This window comes from Eumetopias jubatus, unplaced genomic scaffold (assembly GCF_037043125.1).
Source record: "Eumetopias jubatus isolate StellerSeaLion01/CBP00866 unplaced genomic scaffold, mEumJub1_p1.0 scaffold_6, whole genome shotgun sequence".
Classification (NCBI taxonomy): domain Eukaryota; kingdom Metazoa; phylum Chordata; class Mammalia; order Carnivora; family Otariidae; genus Eumetopias; species Eumetopias jubatus.
In genome coordinates this window covers 13,995,179-14,007,343 of record NW_028274812.1, presented here as the reverse complement: position 1 = coordinate 14,007,343, position 12,165 = coordinate 13,995,179, and the positions used below count along the sequence as shown (strand labels likewise).

At 38.7% G+C, this 12,165-nt stretch overlaps 1 pseudogene; it reads right to left on the bottom strand.

Moving 5' to 3' along the window:
- LOC114209221 (small ribosomal subunit protein eS17 pseudogene) overlaps nucleotides 1-9,674 on the bottom strand; it is a 46,718-nt pseudogene extending 37,044 nt beyond the window's left edge.
- Between the last annotated feature and the right edge of the window lie 2,491 nt (nucleotides 9,675-12,165).

The window sequence follows — 12,165 nt, the reverse complement described above, 5'->3', positions numbered from 1 at the left end:
ATATATGGAATTTCCCAGATATCTTTTTGTTATTAACTTCTCCTTTAATTGCATTTTAATCTCTGAATACTTCCTGTTATTTCATTTATTTTAAATTCTTAAGCTTTGTTTTATGGCCCAAAATACGGAATATGATCTGTCTTGTTGAATGTTCCATGTGCACTGAAAATAATGTATAGTCTGCTCTTGTTGGCTGGAGTGTTCTATAAATATCAGTGTTTTAAAGTCCTCCAGAAAAACAGAGCCAATAGGAGACAAATATATGTATATGTATATGTATATATGATATATATATATATATATCATATAGGTACAGATGATAGATGATAGATAGATGATAGATAGATAGATAGATAGATAGATAGATAGATAGATAGATAGGTATCAGCAGGAAGAGTGTACATGGGGTTTACTTTGCAGTCAAATGCTCTACCCCTGAGCTATAGTCCCTGCATGGGGTTTACTCTGGAAACAGAGACTTAGAGGATGTCACAGGTGGTTACCCAGAGGTTACAGTTTGCATCAGGAAACCATGAATCATTGGAGATGATTAAGTGGTGGGGCTATCTCCAACTGTGCAATAGTCGGTCACCTTACACCAATGGTACAGAGAGCCTAAACACCAGATTGCAATCAATTCTTCATCTCTCGTTCTCTTCCTCTACTAACCTCGGTGGTTGGGGGGGGATTATCAATATCCGAAAGTGACCTAGAAGCTATGAAATCTACCTGTGTTATCATCTAGGCACAGGGAAAGTAAATCCGACAGACTGGATCTAAAGATAAACTAAGACAAAAAATTGCCTGTATCGTATTCAATCCAATAGAGACAATAAACATGGAAATTCTGTTCATTTTTCCATTATATATTTAATAAATTTGCTATGTTTTTATAATTTGACATATTATTATCCTCTCACTATTGTCAGGTTTTCAAAATCTTTTTTGCTTATTGTTGGGAAGAAATAGAGAATAACTAACAATCTCTGCTACAGTTACCATATTCCCATTAAAATACCAACCAAGACCTAAGAAAATACATACACTAATAAATATAATAACAATATAAAAATGAAGGCTCAACAACAGTGCCCAAATGAAGATTGGCCACCAAATTTTTGAATATAGTCATGGAGATGGATGAAGAAATATGATGAACGAATGGACCATGAGCACTTTTCCCTCTGGCCAGAGCAGTCCTCACAGTTTGAGAAAGGTCAGGAGATAGATGGGGATTTCTCCCACTGTTTCCCCAATGCCCTCAAGAATCAGAGGACTTGGATGTCCATCTGAGGTGTTGCTCTAGGAAGTGGCCAGAATTGGGTTCTCCAATTCTCAATCAGACCTCTAATCAATACTTCATTTTTGGCACACAATAAGTGATTATAACTCCAGTAGGAAGTCAAGGAATTGGCTCACTCTATCTTGAAAATTGGTCCCTGTAGTAAAGTTATTTAGATAAAAATGACACAGAAAGAGGCCCATGAAAGTATTTCCTAAGACCTGTATGTGACCTTGGCAAGGCTCTCCCTAGAATTGCTAGTCAGGCACCAGTCTAAATCAGATCATGCTTTTCTCCCTTCCTGCACCATTTTCTGTTTACTACTTTTATCAAGTACTATTATTTGACATGCCATTATAAAAACTATTTTAGGAAGAAGCAATCTGTTCTTTTTAAGAAAATTTTATTGTTATGTTAATCACCATACATTACATCATTAGTTTTTGATGTAGTGTTCCATGATTCACTGTTTGTGCATAACACCCAGTGCTCCACGCAGAACGTGCCCACTTTAATACCCATCACCAGGCCAACCCATCACCCCACCCCACCCCCTCCAGAACCCTCAGTTTGTTTTTCAGAGTCCAGTGTCTCTTATGGTTCGTCTCCCCCTCCAACTTACTCCCCTTCATTCTTCCCCTCCTGCTATCTTCTTCTTCTTTTTTTCTTAACATACATTGCATTATTTATTTCAGAAGTACAGATCTGTGATTCAACAGCCTTGCACAATTAACAGCGCTCACCATAGCACATGCCCTCCCCAATGTCTATCACCCAGCCACCCCATCCCTCCCACCCCCGACCACTCCAGCAACCCTCAGTTTATTTCCTGAGATTAAGAATTCCTCATACCAGTGAGATCATATGATACATGTCTTTCTCTGATTGACTTATTTCACTCAGCATAACACCCTCCAGTTCCATCCACGTCGTTGCAAATGGCAAGATCTCATTCCTTTTGATGGCTGCATAATATTCCATTGTATATATATACCACTTCTTCTTTATCCATTCATCTGTCGATGGACATCTTGGCTCTTTCCACAGTTTGGCTATTGTGGACATTGCTGCTATAAACATTGGGGTGTATGTATCCCTTCGGATCCCTACATTTGTATCTTCGGGTAAATACCCAGTAGTGCAATTGCTGGGTCGTATGGTAGCTCTATTTTCAACTGTTTGAGGAACCTCCATACTGTATCCCAGAGGGGTTGCACCAGCTTGCATTCCCACGAACAGTGTAGGAGGGTTCCCCTTTCTCCACATCCCCGCCAACATTGTCATTTCCTGACTTGTTAATTTTAGCCATTCTGACTGGTGTGAGGTGGTATCTCATGGAGGTTTTGATTTGGATTTCCCTGATGCCAAGCGATGTTGAGCACGTTTTCATGTGTCTGTTGGCCATTTGGATGTCTTCTTTGGAAAAATGTCTGTTCATGTCATCTGCCCATTTCTTGATTGGATCATTTGTTCTTTGGGTGTTGAGTTTGGTAAGTTCTTTATAGATTTTCGATACTAGCCCTTTATCTGATATGTCATTTGCAAATATTTTCTCCCATTCTGCCGGTTGTCTTTTGGTTTTGTGGACTGTTTCTTTTGCTGTGCAAAAGCTTTTTATCTTGATGAAATCCCAATAGTTCATTTTTGCCCTTGCTTCCCTTGCCTTTGGCGATGTTTCTAGGAAGGAGTTGCTGCGGCTGAGGTCGAAGAGGTTGCTTCCTGTGTTCTCCCTTAGGATTTTGATGGACTCCTGTCTCACGTTTAGGTCTTTCAACCATTTGGAGTCTATTTTTGTGTGTGGTGTAAGGAAATGGTCCAGTTTCATTCTTCTGCATGTGGCTGTCCAATTTTCCCAACACCATTTGTTGAAGAGACTGTCTTTTTTCCATTGGACATTCTTTCCTGCTTTGTCAAAGATTAGTTGACCATAGAGTTGAGGGTCCATTTCTGGGCTCTCGATTCTGTTCCATTGATCTATGTGTCTGTTTCTATGCCAGTATCATACTGTCTTGATGATGACAGCTTTATAATAGAGCTAGAGGTCCGGAATTGGGATGCCTCCAGCTTTGCTTTTCTTTTTCAATATTCCTCTGGCTATTCGGGGTCTCTTCTGGTTCCATACAAATTTTAGGATTATTTGTTCCATTTCTTTGAAAAAAGTGGTTGGTATTTTGATGGGGATTGCATTGAATGTATAGATTGCTCTAGGTAGCATTGACATCTTCATAATGTTTGTTCTTCCATTCCATGAGCATAGAACGTTTTTCCATTTCTTTGTGTCTTCTTCAATTTCTTTCATGAGTATTTTATAGTTTTCTGAGTACAAATCCTTTGCCTCTTTGGTTAAATTCATTCCTAGGTATCTTATGGTTTTGAGTGCAATTGTAAATGGGATCGACTCCTTGATTTGTCTCTCTTCTGTCTTGTTATTGGTGTATAGGAATGCCACTGATTTCTGTGCATTGATTTTATATCCTGCCCCTTTACTGAATTCCTGTATGAGTTCTAGCAGTTTTGGGGTGAAGTCTTTTGGGTTTTCCACATACAGTATCATATCATCTGCAAAGAGTGAGAGTTTGACTTCCTCTTTGCCGATTTGGATGCCTTTGATCTATTTTGTTGTCTGATTGCTGTGGCTAGGACTTCTAATACTATGTTGAATAGCAGTGGTGATAGTCAACATCCCTGCAGCTTTCCTGACCTTAGGGGAAAAGCTCTCAGCTTTTCCCCATTGAGAATGATATTCGCTGTAGGTTTTTCATAGATGGCTTTTATGATATTGAGGTATGTACCCTCTATCCCTATACTCTGAAGAGTTTTGATCAAGAAAGGATGCTGTACGTTGTCAAATGCTTTTTCTGCATCTATTGAGAGGATCATATGATTCTTGTTCTTTCTTTTGTTAATGTATGACGTTGATTGATTTGCAGATGTTGAACCAACCTTGCAGCCCAGGGATAAATCCCACTTGGTCGTGGTGAATAATCCTTTTAATGTACTGTTGGATCATATTGACTAGTATTTTGGTGAGAATTTTTGCATCCATGTTCATCAAGGATATTGGTATGTAATTCTTTTTGATGGGGTCTTTGTCTGGTTTTGGGATAAAGGTAATGCTGGCCTCATAAAATGAGTTTGGAAGTTTTCCTTCCGTTTCTATTTTTTGGAACAGTTTCAGGAGAATAGGTATTAATTCTTCTTGAAATGTTTGGTAGAATTCCCCTGGGAAGCCATCTGGCCCTGGGCTTTTGTTTGTTGGGAGATTTTTGATGACTGCTTCAATTTCCTTAGTGGTTATAGGTCTGTTCAGGTTTACTGTTTCTTCCTGGTTCAATTTTGGTAGTTGATACATCTCTAGGAATGCACGCATTTCTTCCAGGTTATCTAATTTGCTGGCATAGAGTTGCTCATAATATGTTCTTATAATTGTTTGTATGTCTTTTGTGTTGGTTGTGATCTCTCCTCTTTCATTGACGATTTTGATGATTTGGGTCATTTCTCTTTTCTTTTTGATAAGTCTGGCCAGGGGTTTATCATTCTTGTTAATTCTTTCAAAGAACCAGCTCCTAGTTTCATTGATCTGTTCTACTGTTCTTTTGGTTTCTATTTCATTGATTTCTGCTCTGATCTTTATTATTTCTCTTCTCCTGCTGGGTTTAGGCTTTCTTTGCTGTTTTTTCTCTAGCTCCTTTAGGTGTCTGGTTAGGTTGTGTATTTGAGACCTTTCTTGTTTCTTGAGAAAGGCTTGTATTGCTATATACTTTCCTCTCAGGACTGCCTTTGCTGTATCCCAAAGATTTTGAACAGTTGTGTTTTCATTTTCATTGGTTTCCATGAATTTTTTTAATTCTTCTTTAATTTCCTGGTTGACCCATTCATTCTTTAGTAGGATGCTCTTTAGCCTCCATGTATTTGAGTTCTTTCCGACTTTCCTCTTGTGATTGAGTTCTAGTTTCAAAGCATTGTGGTCTGAAAATATGCAGGGAATAATCCCCATCTTTTGGTACCGGTTGAGACCTGATTTGTGACTTAGGATGTGATCTATTCTGGAGAATGTTCCATGGGCACTAGAGAAGAATGTGTATTCCGTTGCTCGGGATGGAATGTTCTGACTATGTCTGTGAAGTCCATTTGGTCCAGTGTGTCATTTAAAATCTTTATTTCCTTGTTGATCTTTTGCTTAGATGATCTGTTCATTTCAGTCAGGGGGTTGTTAAAGTCCCCCACTATGATTGTATTGTTGTCAATGTGTTTCTTTGCTTTTGTTATTAATTGCCTTATATAATTGGCCGCTCCCATGTTAGGGGCATAGATATTTACAATTGTTAGATCTTCTTGGTGGATAGACCCTTTAAGTAGGATATAGTGTCCTTCCTCATCTCTTATTACAGTCTTTGTTTTAAAATCTAATTTTTCTGACATAAGGATTGCCATCCCAGCTTTATTTTGATGTCCATTAGCATGGTAAATGGTTTTCCACCCCCTCACTTTCAATGTGGGGTGTCTTTGGGTCTAAAATGAGTCTCTTGCAGACAGCATATTGATGGGTCTTGTTTTTTAATCCAATCTGATAGCCTGTGTCTTTTGATTGGGGCATTTAGCCCATTTACATTCAGGGTAACTATTGAAAGATATGAATTTAGTGCCACTGTATTGCCTGTAAGGTGACTGTGACTGTATATTGTCTGTGTTCCTTTCTGATCCCTGCTGCTTTTAGGCTCTCTCTTTGCTTAGAGGACCCCTTTCAATATTTCTTGGAGGGCTGGTTTTGTGTTTGCAAATTCCTTTAGTTTTTGTTTGTTCTGGAAGCTTTTTATCTCTCCTTCTATTTTCAATGGCAGCCTAGCTGGATATAGTATTCTTGGCTGCAGATTTTTCTCGTTTAGTGCTCTGAAGATCTCATGGCAGTCCTTTCTGACCTTCCAGGTCTCTGTGGATAGGTCTGTTGCCAATCTAATGTTTCTACCATTGTAGGTTACCTATCTCTTCTCCCGAGCTGCTTTCAGGATTTTCTCTTTGTCTCTGAGAGTCGTAAGTTTTACTATTAGATGTCGGGGTGTTGACCTATTTTTATTGAGTTTGAGAGGGGTTCTCTGTGCATCCTGGATTTTGATGCCTGTTTCCTTCCTCACATTAGGGAAGTTCTCTGCTATTATTTGCTCCAATATACCTTCTGCCCCTCTTTCTCTTTCTTCTTCTTCTGGGATCCCAATTATTCTAATGTTGTTTCATCTTATCGTATCACTTATCTCTCGAATTCTGCCCTCGTGAGCCTGTAGTTGTTTCTCTCTCTTTTTCTCAGCCTCTTTATTTGCCATCATTTGGTCTTCTATATCGCTGATTCTCTCTTCTGTCTCATTTATCCTAGCAGTTAGTGCCCCCATTTTTGATTGCACCTCATTAATAGCCTTTTTGATTTCAACTTGGTTAGATTTTAGTTCTTTTATTTCTCCAGAAAGGGTTTCTCTAATAACGTCCACGCTTTTTTCAAGCCCAGCTAGTATCTTTAAAGTCATGATTCTGAACTCTAGGTCCGACATTGTACTTATGTCCGTATTGAGTAGGTCCCTGGCAGACGGTACTACCTCTTGTTCTTTTTGCTGAGGTGATCTTTTTCGTTTTGTCATTTTGTCCAGCAGAGAATAGATGAATGAGAGAACAAAATGCTAACAGGTTAACAACGTCCCGAGCAAATATACTCTATACAAATCAGAAACGACCTGAAACCAGGGGAAAGAAAGGGGAAGAAAGAAAAAAGAAAGAGAAAGAAAAAAAAAGAAAAAGATAAAAACAAACAAAACCAGAACAAAACAAAACAAAAAAACAGAATATGATCAAATATGATCAGGCTAGTGCATAGATCAGTGCCACAGATTAGATTTTGGGCATATTTTGGTCTGTTAGAAGAAAGTGCCTCCTAAAATTTTAAAGGAAGAAAGACTTCTATATGTACAAAATAAGGGTTGATACAATGAAGGGATGGAAGATGACTGTAAAGATGAAAATTATAAAAGATTTTATAAAAGGAATTGATAAGAAGTTGTTTGAAAAAAGAAAGAAGATTTAAAAAAAAGAAAAAAAGGGAGAGAATGTGATCAGGCAGGAAACTAGAACAAAGCCATACACTAGTGATTTAGGGTATATTTTGATCTTTTAGAAGAAACTGTATCTCAAAATTTTAAAGAGAGAACAACTTATATATATATATGCCAAAAATAAGGGTAACTACTATGAAGGGATAAAATATGACTCTAAAAATGTAAAATAAAAAATGTTTTTTTTTAAAAAGGGATTGATAAGATGTTGGTTGAAAAAGGGAAAAAGAAGAATTCAAAAAAAAACAGTTAAAAAATTAACTTTGAAAAACTAATGAATCATGGTAAAAAAAAGCCATGAATTCTATGTGCAGTATTCCCCTAGCACTGGAGTTCTCCCATTCTCCTTGATCGGTAAACTTGGTCTTGGCTTGCTGGCTGTTTGTGCTTATCTTCTGGGGGAGGGGCCTGTTGCCGGTTCCCAAATGTCTTTGCCAGAGGCGGAATTGTCCCGCCCTTGCCGGTCTGGGTTAAGCAATCTGCTCGGGTTTGCACTCAGGAGCTTTTGTTCCCTGCAAGCTCTCGGTACAGCCTTGGAGGACCAGGGTGAAAATGGTGGCCTCCCAATCTCCGCCTGGAGGAGATGAGAACTCGGGGCCCCGCTCCTCAGAAAAGCAGTCACTCCCGTGTCCCCGGTCTCCGGCCGCACTCCGTGCTCACCCGGCCTGTGACTGAGCATTTCCATCTCTGGCACCTGACTCCGTGTGGAGTCTCCAAACCCAGCAGATCCCTGCGGTGCATTCCCGCGCCGCTCCTCCCGGGGGAGGAAGGGGAGTCTCCCCGGCTCTGCCGCTTGTTGGGTCCCTGCTGGAGGAGCAGTGGCCCGACTGGGCCGCGGATCACAGTTTATGGCCACCCCGAGCTGAGAGCCCGCGCCTCGGCTCCGTCTCTGCAGCCGGCTTCCCTGCTCCGATACCTGGGAGCTCTGCTGCACTCAGGCACCCCCGGTTTTTCTGTGACCCCGAGGGTCCTGAGACCACACTGTCCCGCGAGGGTTCCACCCCCCGCTTAGCCACTGGCGCGACGTCCCTCCGCGGAGCCGGCTTCTAAAAGGTCCGATTTTGTGCTCCGCGGCTCTAGCACTTGCCAGAAGCGGCCGACGGAGGCCCCCTCCCCCGCCGTCTATCCTCCGGAATATCGCCTCGGATTCACTTCTCCACAGGTCCTACCTTCCAGAAAGTGGTCGCTTCTCTGTTCAGAGTTGTTGCTACTCTCTTCTTTGATCTCCTGTTGAGTTCGTAGGTGTTCAGAATGGTTTGATCCCTATCCAGCTAAATTCCTGAGACCAGAGGAAATCCGGGTCTCCTACTCCTCCGCCATCTTGCTCCGCCAAGCCAGAAGTAATCTGTTCTTATCACCACACCTAGAAGCTAACAACTTTATTGGGCTTGAGATTAAAAGTATTTGAGAATACCAGTGGATGTAGATTTTGAACTATGGTACAACTTATAAATTGTATTATATAGAATTTTTAAAGTATAAAAATTAAGGAAGTGTATTTATACCACTATAGTTGTTTCCTCTCCCTTTATTGTTCTTTATATTAAAATCTCATATACTAACTACAAGTAATACAAGACCGTGCATGTATTAGAAGCCCTTCAGTTTCCATAACTAAAGGAGGTTAGAACATACTCAGTTTTATATATTTATTTTACTTTGTTGCAAGATCTAAATATTGAAATAAAATAAAATAGTTACTGATATATTAATGATAACTTGGGTAATTAAATAGACACAGAATGATCACCACTGGCTTATTAAAATCTATTTGCAAAATCTCTAATGTTATAATAACTTCATAGTGAGAGACAGGGGTTATTACTCTGTGCCCTGTTTTGAGAGTAAGATTTTTTTCTGTGCATACCCACCCCTTCCAAAGAAAGAAAGAAAGAGAAAGAAAGAAAAAGAGAAAAGTAAATGACAGGATAAAAGTGGGTCTTTGCAAAGAATTATCTGGAAACATCAACTAAAAGAAGAGACTGGAGGTGAGTGGAGCAACATCCACACCTGGGCAAACAGGAGGAATAGATTAGCCTCGTAATTGCATTTAGGAGCCAAAGACTACTCCAAAATCGTGAATCTAGATGATTTGTGGAATGATAATGCCATTGGTTGTTTTGAAAGGTGAAGATGAAGGCCGTATAAAAACAATTACCTAGTTTTAATTTGTTCTCTTGTCCACATTCAATGTGCATCATATTCACCTGGGAGATTTGTCAAGAATGTGGATTCCCTGGTTCAACACCCAGAGAGCTTACGCTATTAGGTCTTACCTCAGCCGTGGCAATCTGCATCTTCAATCAGCAACCCAAGACATTTAATGCCAGCATTCCACAACCCCACTTAGAATTAGTGCATGTTTTGACATAGTTTAAGGAAAGTCAAATGATCTGCTCATTTAAGTTAGAAAGAGTTCATTTTGAAGTTGGGTATGGGAAGGTAGCTAAACAAATAATTTCATGTTTGTCTCTTATATATGTGTTTCCACAAGTCAATTTTGATCATCATTTAATAAATAATTTTAAGTCATTCAGACATTGAGCTGTATTAACACATATATGCAAATATTCCCTCATGTTTCTACCCTTTATGTTTATCACCAGTTTTCTTCCATTAGTCCTAAATTTGTGATTATGTAACTTTTCCTCTTTTTACCCAACTCTAGCTAATGGTTTCATAATTTTAATGGGTCTTTTTTTTTTAAACTAGCTCTTAGATATATTTATCTTTTCTTCAAATATTTTAGTACTTCAGATATTTCAGGAATCCAGTTAAAGATCATTGCTATATTCTTTTTTTTTAACCTAGTGTATAATGAGAAAACCTAAAGAAGGAAAATTTTGAGTTAAATTTATTCAACATCCCAATTCATCTCTAACATAGGTGGTTTATACCAATGAAGTCTATTAAAATATTAACAAAATATTTCACTGTTAGAGCCAAACAAATAGCTGAAAAAATTAAAAAAAAAAAAAAAACCTATTTCTCTGCTACTAGGCTCAACTCACACAGTGTTACATTTAATTTTTCCTCCATGGCAGTAAAAGCATAATCTCTAAGGTACTAAATTCCATTACCTTTCCTTATCTATTTCAGACTATCATCCAATATCTCATTTTGAAGTTATGGAAATGAATTTATCTTTAACAAACCATATTTTCCATTTTCTTCGCCACTTTGCCAGTTAACAAGAGTTCAAAAATTTTTAATTTGCCATAATTTTATCTCAGTTGTTAGAATTTGGACTTATTAAATTTAGTCTAAGCTGCTTTAGGTATTTGACAAAGAAAACTTTTGACAAAATCTTAAAGTTGAAAAATACAAATGGGAGATGGGAGCCAGAATACAACTGGTTATCAGCTGCGAGAAAAACCACAATCTCACATTAAATAATCAGGAATAGGTGACCAGCTTCCTGCATTCAGAGAACTCCCAAGTCTATTATCATGGGTGAAGAAAAGGAGTAAGCGAAGAGTCAGGGAGGGGGCAGGGTTTCCAGTTTCCTACAATTCTGTGAATTGTAGCTGAGATAAGGCACTTGTATTACATCATTAAGGAATCTTTATTAAGTAGTTCTTGTTTCACTTAATTACTGTGAAGATTTTCCAAAAGACGCAATAACACAGAATTTTATGTGTATGTTAAACCACCTTCATTCAAATACTATTTATTGAATATCTGTAAATACAATATGTACATCTCCTAGATGCTGGGGCTGTATCAGTGAGCAAAACAGGGGGAAAAATGCTCTTGTGAAGACTGCATTCTAATGGAACTTAACATTGTTGTGGACACTGATATACGTGGATTCTTCTTGCGTCATATGTGGTACTTCCCACTTTCCATGATTCTTCTTTGTTTCTTTTCATCTTCTGTCATTCCTTCTGTTGGATTATCAGGTTTTCTTTCTTCCTTCATTTTCCCTTTACTGATTTTGAATATTTTTTTCTTGTTCTTTCAGTGATTACCCATATCTGATTGTGACCCTCTGTGGGTTGCATTGCTTCACTTCCTTCTTGCTACAGGGATTTTGTTTTTGTTTCTTGCCTTAATTTGCTGCATGCTCTTTCCTCAGCTTTATAAAGCTTCCTCTTATCTCCAGTTATTTATGTAAAGATGCTGAGTATAGTTAGAATGTATAGTGCAGGTACCAACAGTACCCAAAGAAGTTGAACAGATTAAGCAATGAAATGATTAGCAAGAAGTTTACGATATTTGTTAAGGAAATCACAAATTCTTTGGAAGATCAGTATAGGAGACATTTGAAAATATTCCTGTTTTTTTTTTTTAAGATTTTATTTATTTATTTGACAGAGAGAGACAGCGAGAGAGGGAACACAAGCAGGGGGAGTGGGAGAGAGAGAAGCAAGCTTCCCGCGGAGCAGGGAGCCCGATGTGGGGCTCGATCCCAGGACCCTGGGGTCATGACCTGAGCCAAAGGCAGACGCTTAACGACTGAGCCACCCAGGTGCACCCCTGTTGTTGTTGTTTTTTTAATAGCTTTGGCTGCTATGTCAATAATTTATATGAATAATGCAATGTTCGAGAATAACAGACTAAGTTGCAATAATCTCTTTCCCATTGATGTTAAGTATGCCGAGGGCAGGAATTTGATCTGGTTTGATGATCCTTTTGTGTCCTTAGCCTCTAGAATGACGTCTGAACCACAGAAAATGGGAAGATTTTTGAATGAATATTAAGTACTATAAATCATAGATCATATTGGCTTTTACTATGAGTGTGGTAGTGAGGATGCACAGAAAAGGATGGGATTGATAGAAAATT